Here is a 25,030-nt window from a genome sequence, read left to right on the forward strand (position 1 = left end):
CTCTAATAAAAAGAAAAAAAAATTCAAGTGGATGAGGTGATATGCAAAAAGTAAAAGTAAGACAATAGAACAATAAACTTTAAAAAGTCTTAATAAATATTACTTTACAAAAATATTTTCTTTCTTCAACCTAGAACAAAATTTGCAAATTGCATCAACATTTAAGTGTTAGAGACTAGAGGAGGAAGGAAAACATGCCATGGTAACTGATACTTGCATTCTTCAGAAGTATAGAGATATTGGTTAAAGCTAAAAATGTATTAAGGAAATATCAATTTAAACATTTGTGAAATATTATAAATAGCTCTTAGAAGAATTAGAAATAAAATAGCTCTTCAACCTGTTTAGAAAAAGAATAGACAAAAGTAAATATATATCCAGCAAAAGACACAAAGGAGGAAAAAGAAAGAAAAAGAAACCATGGCATATTAGGGTTCTCCAGAGAAACAGAACCCATAATATAAATATTATGAGATTTATTGTAGGAATTGACTCACATGACTATGAGGATTGGCAAGTCCAAATACCACAATTTGGGATTGCCTGTGGACATTTCAATGAATTTCCCAGGAGAAACTGGCTGACTGAAGTAGAGATAGAAATTCTTTCTGACTGCTGACATCAAGTTGTCCCTTTAAGGCCTTCAACTGATTGGATAAGACTTCCCTGTTTGCTGAAAGCAATCTCCTTTTTTGATGGTAGATGTAATCAGTCATGGATGCAATCAACTGACTAATGATTTAAATCCACAAAACACCCTCACAGTCAGGCCAGTGCTTGCTTGACCCAACAACTGGACACCATAACCTGGACAAGTTGACAAATGAACTTAATCATCACAAATGGTAGAAAGAAATATTAAAAAGAGAAAATAACAAGTGCAAAAATATTACCAAACAATCCATGTAAATTGGCTAGATTAATCTATTAAAATTCTCAGACTAGAACAAAAACAAATCAAACCAAATTCTGCCATTATTTTGTGTTTACTAAAGACACTAGAAAAATAATTTTAAAAATGATTATAAACTATGTAAACACTATTATAGTACTTACTACATGAGTAAGATATAATTCTAATCTTCACAATAATTCTAGGATATAAACCCACTATTATTCTCATTTTGCAGAAAAGAGAATTAGGCACAGAGAAGTTAAAATAAGTTGTTCATGGTTACACAGACAATAAGCGGCAGAGCCAGGTTTTGAACAAAGGAGGTCCAGCCTCAAAATATTGAGTTTACCTTCTCTATAATATATACTAGTGAAAATAATTTTTTTTTTAAATTAAGCTTTGGCAGTAATATTAGCAGAGAAAATGAAATTTAATGTGAAAACTTTTAAAAGGAAAAAGGAAGATATTTTGTAATTATAAACATAATAATTCACCAAGAAGATAAAACAGTCACGAAATACGCATTTTGTAATATCGCTTTGAAATGTATAAGGACAAGCACAAGAAGAAAGGGTCTCAAAATCAAAGCGGAAGATTTCATCACACTTCTCTCAGGAACTGATACGTTAAAAAGAAATAGAAAATAAGCTACATTGGACAAGACAAACTAGGTTATGCTGCATGGACGAGTGAGTATAATTTTCTCAAAATAATCACTACCCTCTCTACCAGCTCATCCCTATTAGGCCCATTCAGTTGAAAATATAATCCTTTCTATCCCACTGACATCAAGCTTTGCCATGCTGTGCTTTTCAGCCAATTTAGTGTGAGAGGAAGGGTCGTGGCTGCTTCCCACCCTTGGGCAGATTTGGAGTTTATTTGCTGCCATTATTTGCTAGTTTACAAGGCAAAAAAACAAACAAAAAACAATTGGATTAATAATAATGATTTTTTTTTTTAAAACCGTGTCAACAACTTTCAGTCATTCCTTTTTATTTGCTTCATAGTAAAGGAAGAAGTTTATTTCTTAAGATTTTGTTTTATACTGGCTTTGGCTTAAAAATACATTAAAAATAGATTTTCTTAAGAAGAAAACATCTAGATTTTTAATAACTGTTTTATATAACATGTTTAGGTTGGTCAAGTACATTATTTTTACTAAACAGCATGACTCTCTACTACATCCATGGTTAAGTATAAGAAAAGTGCCGTTGTCAATTACCGAGATCCTTAAAAATTATCTCAGCAGAAGAATTAAATTCTAGTCTAGGATTCAACTTCCTGCTCTAAAAACACCAAGTAAAGGAATCTAACAAGTTGCCAAAACCCACAATTCCAAGCAGTAATTACAAAAATTGCTGAGGCAGCTTACAAAGACACCTGCACACTGAAATAAGTGAGTGTCCAGAGCATTTAATTCGTTAATACTATAGTATTCGAGGTTAAAATATTTACGTCATTCTAAAAACATTTTAAGCTGTATTATAGTGCTATAAATTTTCCTTTTAAGGAATTTCCTTGCAATGTTCTGAAAGGAAATACAATCACTTAAAAAAAATCCATAGCAACTAGTGGTTTGCTGAGTTTTGTTCTGAATTGTTAAATTCCAACAAAGCATTGCTTTGCAAAAGTTCTTTTAGCCTAAATTCACTGCTTTTGTTTTGATCTCTTTGTAAAAGAACTCTCTGTTCAACCATTCTTTTTGCCTGAGATGGTAAAATAAGGCTAAAAAAGTCTTCATCTGGGTCTGTTGGCCCCTTCGTAGCAGCCAGTGGTGGTGCACACCTTTGATTATCTAATCTGGACCCTTGACATTTTACAAGGATGTGAAAGATGTCTTCATCAGGCTCCCATTGTCATTAGTCACCAGGTGGCCAAGCACTGACTGATGTTTGTTTTGCATCAGACGAAGCCCTGGCAAATTACTGAAACTGGCTCTCTGGTCATCCAGATGGTGACTCTGTGAGCTGGCAAGAAGATCCAAAAGCTTATCCATATTGGGGGATACCACAGAAACAGATGGTGCTTTGAGCATCATTCTGAGGGGAGTGGAAGAAGTTGCTGTTGAAACTGTTTGGTGGTTCAGTTCTTTTCTTGTAAGCAACACCTCTGAGCATCCATCCTATTGCTTTGAAACCAGCTTAATAAAACAAGGACACTTCATCTCCAATAGTATCTGCACCGATTTTCCTCTGAGAATATGTAATTCAGTGGTCAATGGAATACTGGCATCTTGGAGAACTTCAGTGGAAGAATTAGTCTTGCATTGTTTCCCTTTCAGTCTGCTGACAAAGAGTAGTTTTGCAGAAGGTTTGGCCACAAGACGTTTTTATTTAGCAAGAATTTCACTGTTCCAGTTCTGAACTTTTTTTGGTGTTAACTTCATAAGTTCCATGTTTTCCATATTGTATCGGCATCCTGACTTGGGGAGAGCAACATGCAAACTGTTATCAATTTCAATAGTTTAAGACATTAAAGTTTATTCATGTAGTCGTTCAGACCAAGAACCATTTGAAGATCTGAGAGATTCAGTCATGCTGTTAATTCACCACTTCTATCCCCAACTTCTCTTGACATTTCCAAGTGCTTTTCAGCAAAATGCATTGTTTGATCATGATTTCCCAGCACTGTATATGCATTTCCTAAGCTCCAACATGCTCCTCCCTCACCAGTTCCATCATTTAGCTCTTGAGCAATTGCTAAGTGCTTCAGATAATAATCAATGGCCTTTTCACAGTCTTGAAGTAAAGTATATGTGTTTCCAAGACTGTAACAAGACTGTGCTTCTACAGCTCTGTCTTTAAGCAGTCGAGACAAAAGTAGTGTCTTCTTATAGTAATTGGAGTCAGTTTCAAATTCACCAAGAATAATATATGCATTTCCAAGGTTGCTATATGTTTTTCTTTCAGTCATTTTATCCTTTTGCAATAAGGAGACACTATTCTTAAGCTGTAAGCACACCCCTGAAGTTGCCAAGGAGGTAATGTTTGTTTCCAAGATTTCCAAAGGCACGTTCTTGAGCTGCTTGGTCACCCAAAGCAGTCACTAATGACACTATTCTTAAGCTGTAAGCACATCCCTGGAGTTACCAAGGAGGTAATGTTTGTTTCCAAGATTTCCAAAGGCACATTCTTGAGCTGCTTGGTCACCCAAAGCAGTCACTAATGACAGGTTTTCCTCATATTAATCCATAGCTGCTTGCAGAGCATTTCTCATTTCTGGGAATTCTCCTGCATCTTGAGGACCTGGACAGCCCAAACTTTTCCCTTTGGCATGATACGCATTTCCAAGATTGTAAAGTGCTCTTGTTTCTCCCACCTTGTCATTAAGCTCCCTGGAAATATCTAGGTGTCACTGACAACAAACTATAGCTTCCTCAAAATTCCCAAGAACTTTTAAGGTATTTCCCAGGTTATCGCTAGCTTTGCCTTCTCCAACTGGTCTCCCATAGTCCTTGTGGGAGTTAAATCATGATGACGGTATTCTAATGCTTTTGCATAATCTTGCAAATAGAAGTAAGCATTGCCCGGTTGGCTGTATATAGTGCTGAGTGTTTTTAGGTCTTCAGTTCTGTTCCAGTTTGCTAATGCTGCCTTACACAAAACACCAAAAATGGATCGGCTTTTCTAAAGAGGGTTTATTTGGTTGCACAGTTACAGTCTTAAGACCATAAAGCATCCAAGGTAATGCATCGACAATCAGATACCTTCACCGGAGAAAGGCCATTGGCATCCGGAAAACCTGTTAGCTGGGAAGGCACGTGGCTGGCGTCTGCTTGTTCCCAGGTTGTGTTTCAAAATAGTGTTCTCCAAAATGTCTGCATCAGCTTCCAACCGTGGTCTTCAAATTGTCTGTCTCAGCTACAGCAGTAAGCTCCTTATGTCTGAGCTTATATAAGGCCCTAGTAAAGTAATCAAGGCCCACGCTGAATGGCGGGGCCACACCTCCATGGAAATACTGAGCCAGTATGTTCCAACCTAATCCACACTAATATGTCAGCCCACACAAGATTGCATTAAAGAATACGGCTTTTTCTGGGGGTCATAATATAGACAAACCAGCACAAGTTCCAACTTGAACTGCTGCTTCAAAGAAGTGACACACCAGCGCGACACTCTCCTGATTTACATAGACGTTCCCTTCCAAGGCAAGTTTTAGGCAAGCAGCTTCCATTCTCCTGCAGGCCTGCGGTCCCAGGTGCTCTGCGAACCTGCAACAGCAACCCCCTGACGGCCCCTCCTGCAGACCTCTGTCATTTCTTTATATTTTATATTTCGAAAAAAAAAAATTGTTTTTAAACAAATACAAAATACTCTAAAAGGAGAAAAACTATGTATTGATTATTTACACCTCTGATAAATAGAGGAGTGCTGATCCGGGTGCCCCTCTGTCTAGGCAGCCTTGGTGAGAGCCGGGCTCCGAACTTGCCGGAGGGTCACAGCTGGACGGGCTCCAGCTTCAGCGCGGCCCTGAAGCTCCGGAGATCCTGGCTCCTACCGCCCTGGTTCTCCCGCCCAGGAAGTTCAGGTTTCCAGCCTGGACCTGCTCCTGTCACCTTCACAAGCCTCAGCAAAAGTAAGTGAAGCAAAAGTAAGAAAAGCAAAACAAACAACAGCAAAATGGAAATGTGGACTGTGATGGTTAGGTTCATGTGTCAACTTGGCCAGGTGATGGTGCCCAGTTTTATCTGCATGCCAGGTAGGATCCAGCCATTTGTTACTGCACTAGGAGGGGGACTCCAGAATGTGCTCCACCCCTCCTTTTGGCAACGGCTATTGACACAAGCTTTAATTCCGACCATGTATGCCATCGTCTCTGTTTTTCCTTCTACCCGCAGTGTCTCAGAAGGGACTACTCCTTCATTCTGGGTCCTAGATGAAACTCCAAAGCCAGATGCATGAGCAAGAAATAAACCATTGTTGCTATAAACCGTCATGATTTGGGGGTTGTTACTACAGCATAAGTTAGCCCAAGATGATTGGCGATATACTGCACTAACAATCTCCAAATCTCAGGACTTAAAAATAAAGGTTATTTCTCACTCATGTTGCATGTCTTATGCGCCTCAGCAGGGTTGCACTGCTTTATGTAATTAATACTCAGGGAATCAGGCTGAGAGAAATTCCACCGTATTTTAAAGCTACTATCTCAAAATGAAGCTCCAGAGACTGCAGCAAGGGAAGACAGCCCAAGAATTGTTCACTATGTCTTATTTGCTTCCACCGGGATGATACATGCCACTTCCACTCATGTTTCATTGTCTCACTCAAGTAACATGGCCATGGCTGAGATTAAAGGGGTGGGGAAATAGAATCTTCCAATGTACGGAGAAGGAGTGGAGAGTCAGAAATATTGGTGAGCACTGGTATTGTTCATCACACTTAGCAAGCACAGAATACATTTGGAACATTTAAAAACTTGAACACATTGGCAGAAAGGGAGTATCAACAAATTCCCAAATTGTGATATCGTATTGACCAAACCAGATATTACAAATGCAATATAATTAGAAATCACCCTGCAAAAGAAAGCTAAAACTCTCATATTTTAAAAACCTATTTTATATAACTCAAGAATTGAACAGTAAATAGAAAACAGAAATTATCAAATAATTAGAAGGGAACAAAAGATATCTACATATCGAAATTTGTAGAATGGGAAATAAAGCAATATTCAGAAGGAAATGTATACTGTTAAATGAATGCTCTTTGAAAATGAAAGGAGAGAATAAATGATAAATCTTTTAACTCAAGAAATTTGAAAAATAAGTATTAAGTAAACCCAAATAAGAAAATTATAAAGGTAAAAGCAAATATTGAGTAAATAGCCTTAAAATAAGAGGACATATCAACAGAAACAAAAGTTGCTTTATTACAACTAGCAGTAAACACATCCTTGAGATGTATGATCAAGGAAAACAAGAAGAAAAGCAAAAATAAACAACAGCAAAATGGAAATGTGGACTGTGATGGTTAGGTTCATGTGTCGACTTGGCCAGGTGATGGTGCCCAGTTTTATCTGCAAAGACATTTTGTGGCTGGTTTATTATATCATCAGTCAATTGATTGCATATGTGACTGATTATATCAACTAAGGGAGTGTCTTCCTCAATGTGAGAATTCAATCACTTGGATTTAATCCAATCAGTTGAAGACTTTTAAGGGAGAAGAGAGAGAATCTTCATTTCTTCTTCAGCCAGCCAGCCTCTTCTGGGTTCACCAAAGACGTTCAGTGGAGTTGTCAGCTCACTGCCTGCCCCACAGAATTTGGACCTGTGCATCTGCCCTATGGAATTTTGACTCATGCATCACCAGTTACATGAGACACTTTTATAAATCTCATATTTGCAGATATCTCCTGTCAGTTCTGTTTCCCTGTCTACATGGACATAAGACACTCAGCAGATATTTAAGACTATAAAATTCTATTAATAATCTATATATTTAATCTTTTTTATTCTTTTTGCATCATGCCCTTAAATATATTTAAGTGGTCATCAAAGATCTCCCCTTGTTTTTTAATACAATAGCAGAGGGATGTAAACAACTGTATTCTGTACCTTTTTTTTTTTTCAGTTATCCACAAACCATAAATCAGGTCCTAAAGGTTAGTTAAAGCTTGCTTTAACTGCAACACAGCAGCAACCACAGCTGTCCAAGGAAGTCAGAATGAGAGCGGCAAGGAAGATCTCTATCCTAAGCAGGGTCCAGCGGCCTCTCCGAGTCCTCAGTGGACTGCAGTGGACGTGAGGGATAGTCACTCTTTACCACCTAGAGACACAGTGTATGGAAACAAGGCAAAATCCAGGTGTCTTGTGAAGTCACAGTTCCAAAGGAATTTGGTCAAGAAACTGTCAGGATTGTGCATTTGCATTCAGGTTCTATGTGGTCAGCTACTCAGAGAAACCCAACTGTTTATAATGAGCACCTCTGAAATGTTAATCACAGTTGGTAAATTCATGCTTACTATTTAACCAGTGCACAGTATGGCATGTTTAAGCAGAAGTTGGGTTTATTAAATCTCCCAGCCTCTGATTTAACAAATCTGTGCTGTGGAGCTGTCTTTTAAAAACTGTGCACTGATTCCCAGTTTGATGAAATTATGTATAAAGTTCTTTTTAGAAGAGATGGCTTATTAACAGGGAAGATTGCTAAACTGCAGTTATAAGAATAGCCTTAGACGTTTAGGAGTTTCCTTTTTATTAGGGAAGAGTCAGCCATTATTGGGGTATTTTAGAATCCCAAAGGCATCAAAATGAAGTATCTATCAGCAGATTCTTTTTACAAAATGTCTTCAAAGTTTTTGCTTTTGTATCCACAAAGGATTAATTTTCCTGATTCAAACTGATTAAATATTCTGGGTAAAACAGGTCACTCATTTGTCCATGATTATCTAGAAAAGTTATTGTTTTGTTAAAATACTGTTCTTATGCCTAATCTAAATTTGCATTGACTATGCTTCAGTGTATTTATAAGTGGTAAACTTGGTTTCTGAAATTAAGCTTTTTATTTGTAAAACAAAACAAAAAAGATCTACCCCTCAAAAGGACAAATCACTCATAATTTTCAGATGAATTCTGCTTAAAAACTTCAAAGAACAGAGGGACAGATAATTCCAATTTATTAAAACTGCTCCAGAAAATGCAAAAAGATGGATTACTACACAATGCATTTTACCAATAAGCATAGTCCTGAAACCAAAATAAATAAGAAAATAAAAATATAGGCCAAGGTGGTATGACATATATTGGCAGACAACTTATTGTCTACCTGAATCTTCAAAAGAATCAACTGACAAAATGTTAAAGCCAAGATATTGTCAGATTCATATTCAAGGTTTAAAAATGGTAGCTTTGAAATCTCCCATGAGAACTAATTCAAAATTGTAGCAAAAAAAAAAAAAAGATTCTAATTTCTGAAGCTACAAAAATGATGAAGTATTTTGAAATTAACTTAACAAACATGTATTAGGCCTTTATTCCTTGTGGAAAAATATTAATCTTACAGAAATAATTAGGCAATTGTAATAAAAGGAATAAAAAGATTCATAGTTCAAGATTCAATATTATGACAGGAGTGACATTACAAATCAACGGGGATATAATAAATTATTCAAAAATATTCCTAGGAAAATGTTATATGTTATGAAAAAAATATAGATTCCTGTATTGCACCATTCAAAACAATAAATTTCACGGGGATTAAAGACATAAACACAAAAAGAAAACAAATCTTTCAAATCTTGTGTTGGAAAAAAATGTAGGAACTATGTTTATTCTTCTGTGTTTGGAAGACCTTATACAAGTCACAGAAAGCAAAAATCTTAAAGGATAAGAAATGTAAATATTTGCATTCAGTGTAGGGTTTGCTTTAAAGGTCATTATGTTCAAGCTTTAGGGCCTTGACTTGTACTTCATCAAAGGCCATGACAGGGGCCTTAAATGTGCTCAAATGATCAGATATTTATGTGAAATTTATACTAGCATGATATCTCCACTTCACTTGGTTTAGATCGGGGTAGACAAATCCAGTCTGCTTCCTGTTTTTGTAAATAAAGTTTTATTGGAACATGACCACACTCATTTCTTTACATGTGGTCTATAGCTGCTCTGGCACTATAACTGCAGATTTCAGTAGCTGTAATAGAGACATTATGGTCCCCAAATCCTAAAATATCTGCTATATGACCCTTGACAGAAAACATTTACCAGCCCCTCATTTATATCCCTGTCTCCTTCCACTCTGATTTTCTCTGCCATACTTGGTTCCATGTCAGGAGGCATTAGATTGACAATTGATATTTTGGGGGTTTAGCTAAAGTGGTGTTGAATGGGGGATATACTTAGTTTCAGTTTAGTCAGATATAGTTAGGTAATTTGCAATAACTTCTGTGCATGGAAATGAAACTTTATTGATACAATGGAGCCAAAGCTAGCTTGTGGAAAATACTTCTAAATATCAGACTTGTAAAATTATAACCAGAGGATTTGGTTTTCACCAATGCCTAATCAAAATGAACTTCTCATAAGTTGGGAATATAATTATTAATAAAGCACATATCATTATAGACACCTATATAGTTTCTCTCATTGGGATTTTTTTGAGTGCCCTGCTTATTGATTGTTTTGCAGCTCACTGCCCAACATAAAACATAATTGCAAATATCCGGCTGTGCAAAAGAAGGTAGTGCTTAAGTACAAATGGGAGATGTGATTTCTTTTTATGTAAATACTTAAACACAACTGAGGGTCCTACAAGCATTTGAACTCAAGGATTTCTAGGTCTGCATAGCTGAGCTGCCTCACCTGTGGAACCACAATGATGGCCAATGATTCTCTTCCCCTCCAATAATCAATACATAGAATCAGCAGTGCCAATGGTTGAATGTGATCACAATGACTCTTCTAGAACCTTTCCTAACCCTCTACAGACTTGATGTGCCTGGGTAAAAACAATAGGAATTTCTTGAATGTCAGTGATCTGTAATGGTTAAGTAAGGATTCTATACAATTGCCTTGGTTTCCATTTCTAGTAAGACAGACACACTTGGATGACTTTCTTCCATGTGTGGTACAGAACCAGCACAAAGGCTCCATCTATGCCTCTGAGAACAATGGACAATGCACCCTTGAAGAAGGCTTTGCCACCTTCATCTTTGAAAATCTTCCTCCAACAATCGACAGTGCCACTGTACATGTCAGCCCCTTTGCGCCCAGACCACATCATCATCTGCCACCTCACCATGTCGAAGGGGTGGGAGACCAGACCAGCCACAGCTGTCATGGTCTGGGCGACCATCCAGCTCACCGTGATGTGTGTGTGCTTGGGGTCGGGGAGCATTTCATATCATACACGCCAAAATAGGCCGCCCTGTAGATGACGATGCCTTGCACGGAGACACAGAAGCCCTGGTACAGGCCTCGGAAGCCGTCAGACTTTGTGATCCTCACCAGACCTTTGAATTCTCTTTCTGCCCCAGATTTCCCAACATCAGCTGCCAAACTGTCCTAGCGAAATCCATTGGGTAGACAAAGCAGGGAGAAGTGGCCAGGTTGCCAGCAAAATACCTCCAGAACTGTGTGTACTTTTCTACACCACCCCAAAACACCTGCTTATACTTGTCCTTAAAGGCAAAGCTGAGGGCTTGGGTAGGGAAGTAGCGAATGGCATTGGCCAAATTACCCCTTCAGAAAGAGGGGTTGCCCTGGTCCTTGGGGCTATACAGGCCATGATGCCTTTGTACTGTTGTTAGCCGCGATAGGTTTGCTGATGTGTTGCACCTGCAACAGCAGCTAGACCCGCTCGATGGGGGCCACGGCCGTTTTGGAGACGGCCGGCAGAAGTCCTTGGTGAAAAAGATGGCCTGTCTCATCATAGCAGCGGTGCAGACTGTGGAACCAGTGCAGGGCCAGGGAAACACACCAAGTACCAGGAGGGTCGGGATGTTGGCTCCGCGCAGCCACTACTGGCACCTTAAGGCCCCATTGGAAATAGAAAAAGTTTTTACCAGAATTCTTATGCTTGTAGAGTCCAAATGTAAAACAGTTCTCCAAACAGTGAGGTTATTTGTGAGTGAAATTTCAGGTTTCATGCATCTCAATTTTCAATAATAAAATGTAAATTTTATATTTTGCATACAGCCATCAACATATATACATATATAAATAATGCACACACATATATCCAATAAAAAATGTTATAAAATATTTTATGTGTAAAGAAATGGTCAAAAATGTGTGATATTTATAATAATTATTATATTATCTATTTTAAATGTGTAGATTGTTACTATTTCTTTTCTCATTCAAAATAAATATTTACTATCATATCTAAAATTGTTTTCAGAATTTTATTTTTTTCTTAAAGAGAGCTCTAGAAATCACATAAATTTTATGCTCCAGAAATCCTGGTCTGACTCTTTATGTGTGAATTCTTTCTTCCATAAATGGAGTTGTTAAAGTTAATCACAAACTTTGAAAACATATTTACACATATGTAATAAAGGATTAGCATCAAGGTATCCAAACCACTTTTAAAAAGCAAAACAAAGAAAAAAAAGCAAAAATAAAATATTTTAATCCTTCAAATTAATAAGAAAAAGAAAAAATAATACCTGTTTTAAAATTCTTGTTGTCCCAAGTAAAAGACCTAACATAAATTGGTTTAAATAATGTACAGTTCAGCATTAATTGGTCTCCAGGGCAGTTTTGTTAGGCTTTAGCTATTTTCTCCTCAATTCCCATTAGGAGGTTGACTTTCCTCGTGGGTTCAGTAAGATTTAAGCCTTGATGTTTCTAGGAGATGGCCTGGCACTCACAGGTGAGCCGTGGTGTTCTCCTGCTAAACATAAACACTTTCACAGAACACTAACTTCAGGCAAGGCCACTATCTGACCATAAGGGGGAAAAGACACAAACAAGAAATCTCCATACTCACGTCTCTTAAGATTCATAAGATTCTTCCAATTAAGATGTATAGAATCTCTCCTGCTTCCTAACAATGTGTAATCTATAGCAAACTATCTTTCCTTAAAACCTGCCCCAAATCACCCAACACATACAAATCTTGTAAGAATGTTCCAAAATCTCCTTTCTGAGATGTGCTGTGGTTCCCACAGTCTGCTCTCTTCCTTTTTGCAACAAACTAGTTAACACAAGCTTCTATGACTACAGATGAGTTCCTAGTTTCCTGGTTGTCTTTGGTTTTCTTTAAGGATGGGTATCAACACTGATATTAGTCACTCATTTATTTGGATTATTGTCTAGTAACCTTATTGAGCAGTTTCTATTAGTCCTTTATTTTATATTTCTTTTCCTCTGTTTTTGCCTTTTAGATTTTTTTCTTTTTCTCATTCCACTTCTCCTTCTACTTCTATGTACTCTCTGTTAATTCTCTACTGTTTACCCTATTTTAATATTCATATTTAATGTGTAGGATGTGATTTTATTTATAGCATCTTGTTTCCCCAAAATGTAGGCATTGCTATTATTATACAGCCCACATTTATTTAGTTGTACCTACATATTTGTCATTACCTTTTTCTCACCTTGTTCCTTATTCATCTGTTTAAAGTACGTCTGTTAACTCCCTTTAAAAAATGTCTTTTGGTAATAAATTTCTTGTTTTAAAAATTATTATTTCATGCTTACTCTTGAAAGAAATTTTGAAGGTATAAAATTCTATGTTAGCTTATCTATAACTTTAGTCCTTTCAGGCAGGCAGTTGTTGAGAATATCTAACATATCACACTGCTTGGTTCAGAAACCCCACTTAATATCTCTAAACTTCTAGATAACTCTTCAACTGTCTGTCAGCTTCCTTTCTTGGTAAAATTTAGCCTTCTGGCTAATTGTCATTTATTTGTAGATGGTCAGTCTTTACTCTCTGGATGCTTTTAAGGCTTTCTGGTTTTCTCTGGCGTTCTGCAGTTTCACTTTGATGTGTCTATGTCTGGATTTATTTTTATTCATCTTACTTGGAATTTGCCAGTTTTCCTCGATGTAAGTACTGGTGTTTTTCAAAAAGTCTGGAAGACATCAATTATTTTATCTTTGAATATTGCTTACTCTCCATTTTGTTATCTTCCTAAAAACTATAGAAGTATTTTAGAACTTCTGATGCTTTCTTCCTTGCCTTCTACTCTCTCTTTATATATTCAATCTATTGACCGTATTCTGGATAATTTCTTCAGCTCTTTCCATGACACCTTCTCTTCAACTATATCAAATCTGCTGTTTTCACTACTATTTTAAATTTCAATTATATTTTCCATTTATAGCACTTTTGTTTTTTTTTTACTTCTGCTTGTTCTCTAAAAGTTTCAATTATCTTTATTCTTTTTAAAACTATTAAATGTTATTTTGAGTTTTGCATTTGATAAATCCAACATCTGAAGTAGTTCTGTGTCTACTGTCTCTTATTTCTGCTTGTTCCCATTCATGATGCCTTCCACCCTGATGTGTTTTGTAATTATTTGACTGTAAAATTTCCTTTTGCTTGGAACTTTATCTGTGGGAAATCTTTGAAGCCTGAGTTAAGCTTGAGTTCCTCCAGAGAAAATTTGCATTTGCTTCTGCCAAACATCTATAGTCACTGCCAACCTGAGGCCACTTTAAATTAATTTTTGCACTTGGTGTTTTTCAGACCCAAATTGTAACATAAATTTAGACTTCCATCCTTCACGAGATCAAGCTTTTAAATATGAATTCTCAGAACAATTTTTTTTTTTCTCTCAACCTGGTACTTGAGTTCAGATCGGCAATTTACCTTGTTTCTGTACGCTGCAGATTATTTTTCTTTTATACTTATATTGAAGGTGGAGCTCTTTGATTCCCCAGTTTTATTCATGGATTTTATATTGGATTCCCTACCTCAATCAGGATCTGTGAGTTACCTCCTTTCTATAATGACTGATAAAATTATCAAAAGATGCCTTCAAGTCTTGAGCATGTTGATAGAAACCTTCATATTAGAAGTCTAAGATGTCAATGGCTTACCTCCCAGGGTTCTGTGGATTTCTTATTTTGTGCCAAATCAACAATATATTTTAAACAACTTAGCCATAACTTTAGTCCTTCCAGGACAGCAGTTTGTTCAGAATAGCTAACATATTGTACTGCTTGATTCAGAAACCCCACTTAATATCTCTAAACTTGTTTCCTCATTTGGTTCTTAAAATACAGAATCACAGGACATATGTAAAAGGCTATCATCCAGCATTAAACTATGATGAAAATCCTTGGGCTGGGTACAGGAGAAGTCTTACTGACTTCTTTGAACACTAGCGTCTTGCACAATATTTACTGGTATTCTGCCAGAAAGTGTTCTGTTGGAAAAAAATGGAGAAATTTTGTGTACACTTTCTCCTCCTGACAAGTCTTGTGCATATTAGCACATGTAATATCCTAAGAAATTGTCACACTATAAGAATACTGCTTAAATTTGTTTAACCAAGCATTTTCAACCATGCTTTGTCAAAGAACCTTTTTTTCTTGAACAGCACTGATGTCCATATAGCATAGTTTGGGAAACACTGGTGTAAGGGGTTGTAATCATTAATCCATCGCCTCTTTGAAGAAATAAAATCCTGCCACATAAAGAGGCATATCATGTGCAGGAAAATACAGCCCACGGAAGAAGGTGCTATATTTTGTGAGAAAGTTTTGTGGATGAAGTAAGGGGCCACTATTGTGTACTTAAGTTCTGATCCATGCTACAACATGGATGAACCTAGAAACATTATGACAAGTGAAAGAAGCCAGACACAAAAGAGCAAACATTGTGTGATTCCCCTTACATGAAGTATCTAGAATGGGCAAGTTCATAGAGACAGGAAGTAGGTTAGAGGTTGCCTGGGGCTGGGGTGAGGGGATGAGGAGGATGACTCAAACTCTGGGTAGTGTTTGGGGTATGAAAAGTTCTGGAAATAGATATTGGTGATGTCTGCACAATACTGCAAATGTAAGCAATGCCACTGAATTGGACAGTTAAAAATGGTTGAAGGGTGGCAAATTTTAACTTTTATGTGATTTACTGCAATTGGAAAAACATAGTGCTAGCTATCTGTAGACAAAGCTGAGCTTTATTGCATGGCTATGTATTTCTTCTTCCCCTGCAATGATTATTGGCATCTAATCACCAAGAAAGAAGTTGGACCATGGACTTAGATGACTTCAGTTTAGTTTCTGGGTCTGTCTCTCACTTCGCTCTCTATCTGCCTCATCTGCACATCTATAGAGCAAGCTACTAATTCCCTGCCCTGCCTGCCTCTCATAATTTCTGTAATTATCAAATGAGACATAAAATAATCACATTGATTATGAAAAATTGAGAAATAAATTAACCCTAGAGAAAAAACAAACAAACATGTGAATCTGTCAGAGTCTAAGAATTTGGACTTGGGAAACCATAAGGTCATTTTAACTGTTACTATTAACAAATGGTGCTCTGTGGCTCCTACCCCAGGGCTGTGTAGGGTAGTCAATCTGGATGAGTCCATGCAGGGGCAATTCATCAGGAAAGGGCTGGGGCTTTTTGCATGGGAGTATAAAACAGTGAGCAGGAGAGGGGAGGAGGAACATAACTCACAGGTGTCAACATCTCCCTCCGAGCCATTTCTCCTAGGAAAAAGAAGTCAATGGTAAGCTTCTTTGAGTTTACACTGAGTAGGAAGTCACTGAGAGGTCAGGGGTCCAAGGGAAGTGGCAGAGAGTTAAACAGCCCCAAAAACCAACCATGAGGACATCAGTGTTTGAGGCCGATCTCCATCACCCATCATCTCTGGGCACCGCAAGGTGGTGGAAGCCCTTTGGAGGGCACTGGCTGCATGGACCACTGAGGAGGCAGGGCTGACAGAGCAGCCCCTGCATTGAGTACCTTCAGGCAACAGTGTGGGATAGAGATGGGGCCCATTTCTGGTGGCCAGTGTAGACAAAAGGCCAAGACAGCCCCAAATAAAATTCTGAGTTCTTCTTGAGTCCTAGAGAGTTAAGCAACGTCCAATCACAGAAATTGCCTATTAGATTTCTGGCCATGTGGAAAAAATTGCTTTTGAAAATTATTTTTTATAGCATCAAATATTGCTGTGGAACACAATTCACACCCACTACAGGAACTGTAAACTAAATTTGATAAATTCTAACAACTTAGATTGGAAGAAAGTCACTACAACAATAGAAGCCAGAAGAAATGCAATAGTGTCTTCAACAGGTTGACAACTCCATTTATAATTGCATTTCTCCCTGCACACCTCACTTCCCCTTCCTTTTCATCTTCCTGCCCAGCACTTATCTTCTAATATTCTGCAGAATTTACTCATTTTCCCCAACTAAAATGTAAGCAGCTTAAGGGCAGGGATTTTGTCCATTTTGCCCATTGATATATCACCAATGTTTAACAGATTGGCTGACACATAGCAGGTGCTCAGTAAACATCTGATGAATAAGTAAATTACCCACAACAGAACTTCACAGTCTGTGAGACAAGGGGAGCATTTGGCTCTGTTTTCCAGATAAATAAAACATCCAAGCTGATTTCAGACACAAGCAGCAGGATCTTTTCCTCTTATGTCAATTTATGTGAAAAAGATGACATTCCTCAGGGGCATAAAAAACCAGACAAACAAAACAAAACCAAAAACACTTTTCCATTCCTCTCCTTCACACTATTAACACAGCAAATCTTCTGCATCTGAGATTTCATGAGAAAGTAAGAAAGAAAGGGCAAAATAACCCCACCAAAATAAACAAATATAAATGTAGCAAACTTTTATTTTCATCTACTATGTGTCAAGCTAATTTGGGCTCTGTGTATTATTTTAATTAAAAATAATCCTCTTGAGTTGAGTGCAAATGAGAAAGAAAAATGCAATCATTGGCCAACCTGTAAATTACTTTAAATAGTGTTTCTGGCATCTTAATGCTGATGGCATATTCTGGTTGTTAATAGTCCCCTATTGCAGAGAAAATTACTCTTTGCCATTTACTTAATTTGCCACGTAGTACACGCTGACTTATTTAGATCTAATGGTCTTAGGTAGAATATGAACTTTGGATTTTTTCCAGTTACATTACTGATATAACCTGTGTAGCAACTAATATTCTGAAGAAAGTAGCTATTTTTCCCAAGATGTTTTGCTATAAGACACACCAATTTGAGGAAATTGTGTTCCTCACCCAATTATATATTCACAGGTAATTAAATACTATGGGATTTTAGTTCACAATTGTTCTCAGCCATCTGCTGAAAAGAGTTATTTACCAAAAATAAAATAAAATTTAAAGTTGGCATTCTCTTAATTGGTCCTACTTTTAAGAGAAATTTTAAACCCACGACTTTGAGTCATAGGGTCCCTAAATCTCAAATGTTTTAAATGGCTCTACATTGTCAGCTTTATTGAGCACTGGAGGAGGGGGAGGAGGAGGAAAATGAGGAGGAGGAAGGAGAGGCAGTAACTGCTCATGGAAAAAACATTTCTAAATGAAGGTTTTCAAAACTCCAAAAGATTGAATATAAAATCACTGCAAAATAACTTCCATATGTCTGACAAACTATCCCAAGTTTAACAAAATTAAACAGTTTTAAAGATTTCTCAAAGTCTGAGATTATTCTGCTCCCAATTTTGCTTTAAAATATTGTGGATGCTATACAATAGCCAAACCCATCGTTGGTATTTGGTATTTGGTTGCAAAGTCACAGTTAATTAATCAATACACAAAAGTGATCTTGGAACATAGCAAACATGCTGCATGGAAAAGACCAAGGTGACAGCACAATTTTTTATAGCCTTATGTTTTATATACAAATTATTACCGTAGTCAGTTTTCTCAGCTTGTGACCATGGTTTATTCTGTCTATGTTCAAAGGATGACATCTTCCAATTATAACCACCTGATTCTTTTTGTATTAAACCCAATCTAGAAGGAAAAGGATGTGGAGGAGGAGCCCTGTCAGATGTAGCCTGAAGGACTCAATGTTTTTCTCAAATTTTCACTTGAAGATATGAATTCCAATTTACATCTTACAAAATTAGCCATGCTTTAAATAAGAAATATGCATAAAAACATTTGACTGAGAAATGACTGAATTCTGAGAGCTTAAATTTGATAAATCTGTGTGGAATAGAGAAATGATATAACAAAATCAATTTACGTGGAGTAAAGCAGATAAAAGTGACAGAGAGCTGGAGGTATTAACTTATCATGCAATTTACATCTCTAGGAATTAGAAAGTTTACTGGATTGCAGTTGTCTTTAAAATGCAGGTTATGTCTGTTTACAATAAAATAATAGATTCTGTGTTATTTCACTAATGATGTTGAAATTGAGATGATCCAATCCACATTTTTACTGCCTCCCCATGTGACTAATGTAGCATACATGGAAGCAACCATGCAGGGAAAGAATAAACTGAAATCTGCAAAGGAAAAGCCTAAATCTTGGTATCTTTTCATTCTTTTTACATCTTCATTAGCGATCTTGTCTCCAGTCTTCTCTATAGTCATCCTTGACCAATAACTGGGCCCTTCCATAATTCAGTCTCAAGCATCCATTCTCTGACCAACCACCTTCTATCTTTCCAGCTTACTTGTTTTATAATCCAACTCTTAATGGCCGATAAGAAGTAAACTTTCTGATCCACTGATATCTTAAAATACCATCTGCTGCCACTCTCCCCTTCAGTTTCCTTTGTTTCAAGTTGAATGGCTTCCTTCCTTTGCTCAAACACTCCAAATCTTTGCACTTTTAGTTTTCCTCCCCAGACTACTCTCATCCCACATATCCTCATGGCTCATGCATTAGACATCAATTGGTTCAAAATTTAGCAGCCTTAAACTACAAACATCCATTATCTCACACAATTTCTAGGATCAAGAATATGGGAGAAGGTGGTTCTGGCTCCGGATCACCGATGAGATTGCAGACAAGCCATCGGCCAGGATTTGCTGCAGATCCTGTTGGCAGGAGGCGCCAGGCCCTCCCCTCATGGGTGTATGACCGAGCCGTTCACGACACACTGTATTCTGTTTGGGGATACAGCATGTTAGACCGGATCACTAAGCCCAGTCCACAGACAAGAGGAGGGACCTTAAGCTCCACCTTTTAATGGAAGTAGCACCAAAGAAGTTTTGGCATATTTTTAAAGCCATCACAGCTCATGTCTTGCATCCTTCAGATCTACCTTCCAGTAGCTTATCTGCAAGGCCCTTCCTGCCCACCTTCTATAAAATAGATGTCCTGCCCTTAGGCACTTCTTTCAAACCTGCTTCATTTTCTTCTGTGACACTTATCATGACCTAAAATATTATGTTAACTTCTTTATTTGTACATTACCTGTCTTCTTGCATTCCCATCCCCCAGAATATAAGCTCCAGGAGGAGAGGAAATTTATCTATTGTATTTTACTGCTGTCTCCTCAACACTTAAAACAGTGCCTAGCATACGGTAGACAATCAACAAATAGCTGCTGAGTGAATGACTAAATGAATGAATGAATGATAAAAGGAATACATGCTCTTATAAAACTGAAAGCAATGTGGCAATTAAAAGATTGTAATTTTTTTTTTTTAATTGGTCTTACCTCACCTTCTTGTGTTTATTCTTTGGTGCAAGAAACCCTCAAGAGGCTGGGAAACTTTCCTTTGCCTTAGGAATATGCACACTTCACAGATTGCAGATAAAGATTTTCAAGTCCAGAATCATTTACATACAAAAAGAGGGATAAATGTCAAAGGAGAATGAAGAGTTTGTGCCCAAGGATGAGGATCTGTTTCATGACTGACCCCTTGGTCTGTTACCACACCAGCCTAGATTGAAATCCGCTGGCTTCTTTTCCCTCCTTCAAATTCCTCTCTATGAAGAAATTGCTCACCTATTTATCCCTCATCAAACCTTTTAATCCTGTATAACCTCCAGATCAGTATCTCAACTGATCTGATTCTTATAGTGCTGACTACCTGTGTAACTCATGATATCTGAGCCTTCTGATCCTACCCCCCACCCCCAAGCCAGCAAGCCCTTCTTTGCTATTTACCCAAACTGTGGCATGATGATTGAATTCAATATTCTGTAGACACTCCAAAAGTAAATATTTATGGACTAATTGTCAGTGTGAATTAATTATGTTTCTTAAAGGAAAGGACAATATAGGAAGCAATTACAAGCCTATATCCAAGGTTCAAGTCTCAGTTCCTTATATAATTAGGAAGTTGCTTAAATATTCTTAGATTAAGTTCATTCATTTTATGGAACATGTGATCAGTGAGTAATCAACTCATGGTAGGGGGTTTGCACTATCTTGGCAAGCGTTCAAGGCCATTAGGATGCTAACTGGTCAAATGTCTCTCCACTATATCCTCAAAGTCATGGAGGAACGTTACAAAAGGGCATTGGCCTGGGAGAGTAGCCCAACTATAGGCACTCAGAATTAATTTTGATGAGTGAGCAGGTTTAACCTCTGTTCATCATCAAGGTTCTCATCAAGTCTAGTTGTTTTAATTTCACTTTACATATATTAAAAAAATTACACAGACTATTGAGATTATAAATTACTAAGTAAAATGTTATCTTCTTTTCTTCTCCTTCTCCCTCTTCTGTTTTCCCCTCCTCCTCATTCTTTTCCTCCTTCTCCTCCTTCTTCTTTTTCTTCTTCCATACGGTTGAGGAAATAAAATTGGGAAGGAAAGAATAGTTTCTCTTTTGCAAAGAAGGTATCAAAATAAAGATCAACAGTCTCCAGAATTAAAAAAAAAAATAAAAATTATTTTCTAAAAAAAAAAAAAATCCATTATGTTCTACTTAAAAATTCTCTTTTTCCATTCACTTGTTCTTGTGATTCATGCAATAAATGACCAATAGCTATTTATCTAAATATGAGTCTCCAGTTGATATGCCTAAGCTTTGATTACACAGAATCCTGATTTAGCATTTTCATCCTCCCAGGGATTTAGTAATTTTAAGATGGTAAGATGAAATGAATGAAGCACACTATAACAGAGGAGCAGAGCACATTTGTGCCATGGCCACTGTGAGACCATAACGTCTCTTTCTACCATCTGTGAGTGCCTCTTCCCCAAAACAACTAACTTAAGTCCTGAGTACATAAAAAAATTAAGTGCAATTTTCAGCACATAAAGTTGACTCAGTTTGGAAGGAATTAATCCTAGCAACAACCACCCCAAATAAAGAGCACAAAAGGAATTTCTAGAGCTCCATCTGAGGAAAGAAGATAGGATAAAGTGGTCAATGGAGAAGTTACAGATATTGATCACCTTTGAATGTCTACTTAAGATTATAATAACAAAGAGGAAGAAAAGGACACTTAATACCATAAAAGTCAACCTTGGGTGTGACTATACCTATGAAGCTCACAATGATTTCTCTACATTTAGTTTTTCTATACTTACACTGAAAATTTTAGAATATTATAAAGTCTCCTATCATCTGTGCCAGACAATTCAGCAACACCTTGTCATATCAGTGTATAATGCAGATATATAAAGAAACCTTGTTTATTTACAATATTTTGTGGGCATAATATATGCCCCTGAGTAGATCAAATGTCTTTGGATCAGGACTCACATCTGATAATTCTTTTCTAACCTCCTTTGCCCCTCATACACTGCCAAACACTGCTAAACATCCCCTGGCCCAGTTTTTGTACAAGACTTGCTAACAGATTAAGACACAGAAATTCACCTGCCATTCTCATTAATATTAAATGTTAGACCAATTGTTCTGACTAACTCTTGCCAAAGGTCAAAGTGTCTTTGACGAAGTACAAGTCTTTGGAAATATCCTCAATGGATTGATTGACAGGGCATCCAGTTTTAGATAATTTGTTATTTAGAATTCTGAAATGGAATGCTGCTTGCCTATTGTTGTGATTGAAATTTGGTGAGGGTGAGTCTGGTGGAAATTTCAGATTTAATCTTTCCATTTTAGCTATTTAAACTCATCTTCAAAGGATCTTCTCCCTGCATGAGAGAAGTGATCACATAATACCAAGAATTCATGAAATTATAACACTTTGTCCAAACAACCCATCCAGTCCTTCAAGTCTGACCAAGTGGAGAGCTAGACTATGTTTAAATTCCTCCAATAATTCAGAGTATTTTTAATCTTCTGAGGCAACCCACAATGTCTTTGAAGACATCTAACTACTAATTTTTGTGCTTATTTTGACATCAAATTTATCTCACTTTACTTCCACTCATTCATTGATCCTAATTCGTTCTCATGAGATGGAAGGAAAAAAAATATCACATCAAATCTCTCTTCCATATGAAGGCTTTTGCAATATTGTTTCTATTCATACCCCAAATAGGTTTTATTTTGATTCTATCTACTCTTTCTCATATGACATGGCTTCATTCCTCACCAACGACCTTTGAATGAACTCCAGTTGTGTAGAGGGCGATTAAGGTAGCATGCATGAAGTTCACCTTCAGCTATGCCGGAGATGTGCAACATGGCCGCCAGGGCTGATACAACAATAGCTTAAGTTGCCCTCAGCCTTCTTTACGGAAGTAATTCGCGCCAAAAGTGCTAGTTCGCACCAAAAATGCTAACCCTACATCTGCCATCCGCCCTAGCAACAGCAGCCACCAATCCTAGACCGCCACGAGCCCTTGCTAGCCACTTCCCCTTCTCCTAGAGTATATATGGTCTGCCTCTTCAATAAAGTTTTGCAGCTTGATCAGAAACCTGTCTTGCTGTCATTCCTCGTGTCTCTTGTCCCATACCATTCCTCCCTCACAGAACTTGGAGCCTCCGTTGAACGTCCCGTGGGCCGGGACACAGTTGAACATGCCTGGATTAATTCTCTATTGCTGCTGTAACAAATTACACAGACTTAGTCACTTAAACCACACATATTTATTATCTTACAGTTCTGAAGTTCAGAAGTCTGAAATGGGTCTCACTGGACTAAAGTCAAGGTACAGCCCGGTTGTGTTTCTTTCCAGAGGTGGTGTTTCCTTGCCCTTTTCAGCATCTGGAGGCTCGCTGCCTTCTTCCTCCATCTTGACAGAGCAACAGTGGGTCCAGATCTTCTGGAAAGAAAAAAGTTATTGGCCAGGCTGAAATCCATTCTTCCTGTTCTGGGTACTCCTGGGGAGAGGGAAAACAAGAAACAAAGAGAAGGAATGACCTAGTCAAGAATCCTCATAAACAGGCTAATTGGACATAATAGTATTTTCTTTAAAAAGTTTCTTTATCTATGGAATGCTTTTAGCAGGATATATCTGGTCTTCTAGCATTGCTTACAGTAAATAAACCTGGTATCTCTCCAACAATGGGACATAGCCCTTTAAAAAATCCCATCAACTATGTAATTATAGGAGAATAAAACGGGAAGGTCTAATATTGAAACAGCTACCTTTGTGTAAGTGATGTCTCACACATATTACCTTGAGACCTCTGGTGTTAAGTCTGGGTCAGGAATCTCTGCGTTATTAATAAAGATAGGCTGCATCCTAGTATGTCAAGGAAGGATGTGAAAGAACCATGGAATTCATGTAATCCAATTGATTATCTTTTCTACTTGAAACTTAGTTCTGATACTTAAAGCTTAGTTCCAGTCAATAGTAAGACCGAGAAATATTTGTTCATATTATTGAGGAGTAAATAGAAGGAAGGGAAAGGGAAGGAAAACTGAAACTGAAGGGGAAAAAAGAAAAAGGAAAGAGAAAGAATAAGGAGTGAGAGGATAAAGAGTAAAAAGACTGCTTGTATTAGGATATAGTAGGACTTTCTCAGGAATTGCCACAGATACTATTTGGCTCCACTCATAGGTTGTACACTTTTGACTTGGAGCACAGATACAGATGCCAACATGCTGAGTGTCCCAAAAGTCATCAAGTTGCAACCAATTAATAAGAAAATAGGTTACTCGAGGAGAAAGCATAAAATTATGCCAAAAGTTGGAAAATCAACCGTTGTAAACTAGTGTGAATAATACCAATAAACAGAGATGTGTAGAAATGAATATTATACTTAATTCTGGGCAACAAATTTATAGAGGGATAAAGAGGAACTAAGGAGTTTTAAATAGGAGAATGACCAAGAAAATTCACTCCCATGTTAGATCAAGGCTGAGTGGATCATTTTAGAGATGAATCAGGAAGGAAATATACAAATGTTCTTCATTTGGAAGAAAACTTGTCCTGCAAGCACAATTAAAACATATTGTTGAAGAGTGCAGGGAAACAGATTCTGTTTTCAGATGGGAAAAATATTTTGACAAAAAATAACATATGAGGTGTGAATAAGAATGACAAATCACGTTTGATAATCCTTAGCAGGGATGTTGTAAATTTAAGTATCAGAAGAGCGAGTGCATGTAACAAACTTTGTTTTCTTTTAATTCAGTGTCTAGTCTATTATTGCACAATAATGGTTGTTTTAGGTTCTCTGAAGGCTACCATCTCACTCACTCTAGCACCTGAAGCTCTTGTCATGGACAGCATGGGTCCTAGCTATTCTTTTACTGCATTTCCTCACACTCTCTGCTCCAGTCATATAAGACTTCATGCTATTTCTCAAATATGCCAAGAACACACCTGCTTTTGCACTTTCTGTTTCATTTTCCTGGAACCCTGTTCTTCCAGCTGTCCATATCACTTGGCTCTCTTCTTCAC

At 37.3% G+C, this 25,030-nt stretch overlaps 2 pseudogenes; both read right to left on the bottom strand.

Annotated features, from left to right (window-relative positions):
• Positions 1-2,463: 2,463 nt before the first annotated feature.
• On the bottom strand, positions 2,464-5,068 carry LOC119528998 (annotated as a pseudogene).
• A 2,522-nt stretch (positions 5,069-7,590) lies between these two features.
• LOC119530653 lies at positions 7,591-23,413 on the bottom strand (annotated as a pseudogene).
• Positions 23,414-25,030: the final 1,617 nt, after the last annotated feature.

This window comes from Choloepus didactylus, chromosome 3 (assembly GCF_015220235.1).
Source record: "Choloepus didactylus isolate mChoDid1 chromosome 3, mChoDid1.pri, whole genome shotgun sequence".
NCBI classification, from domain to species: domain Eukaryota; kingdom Metazoa; phylum Chordata; class Mammalia; order Pilosa; family Megalonychidae; genus Choloepus; species Choloepus didactylus.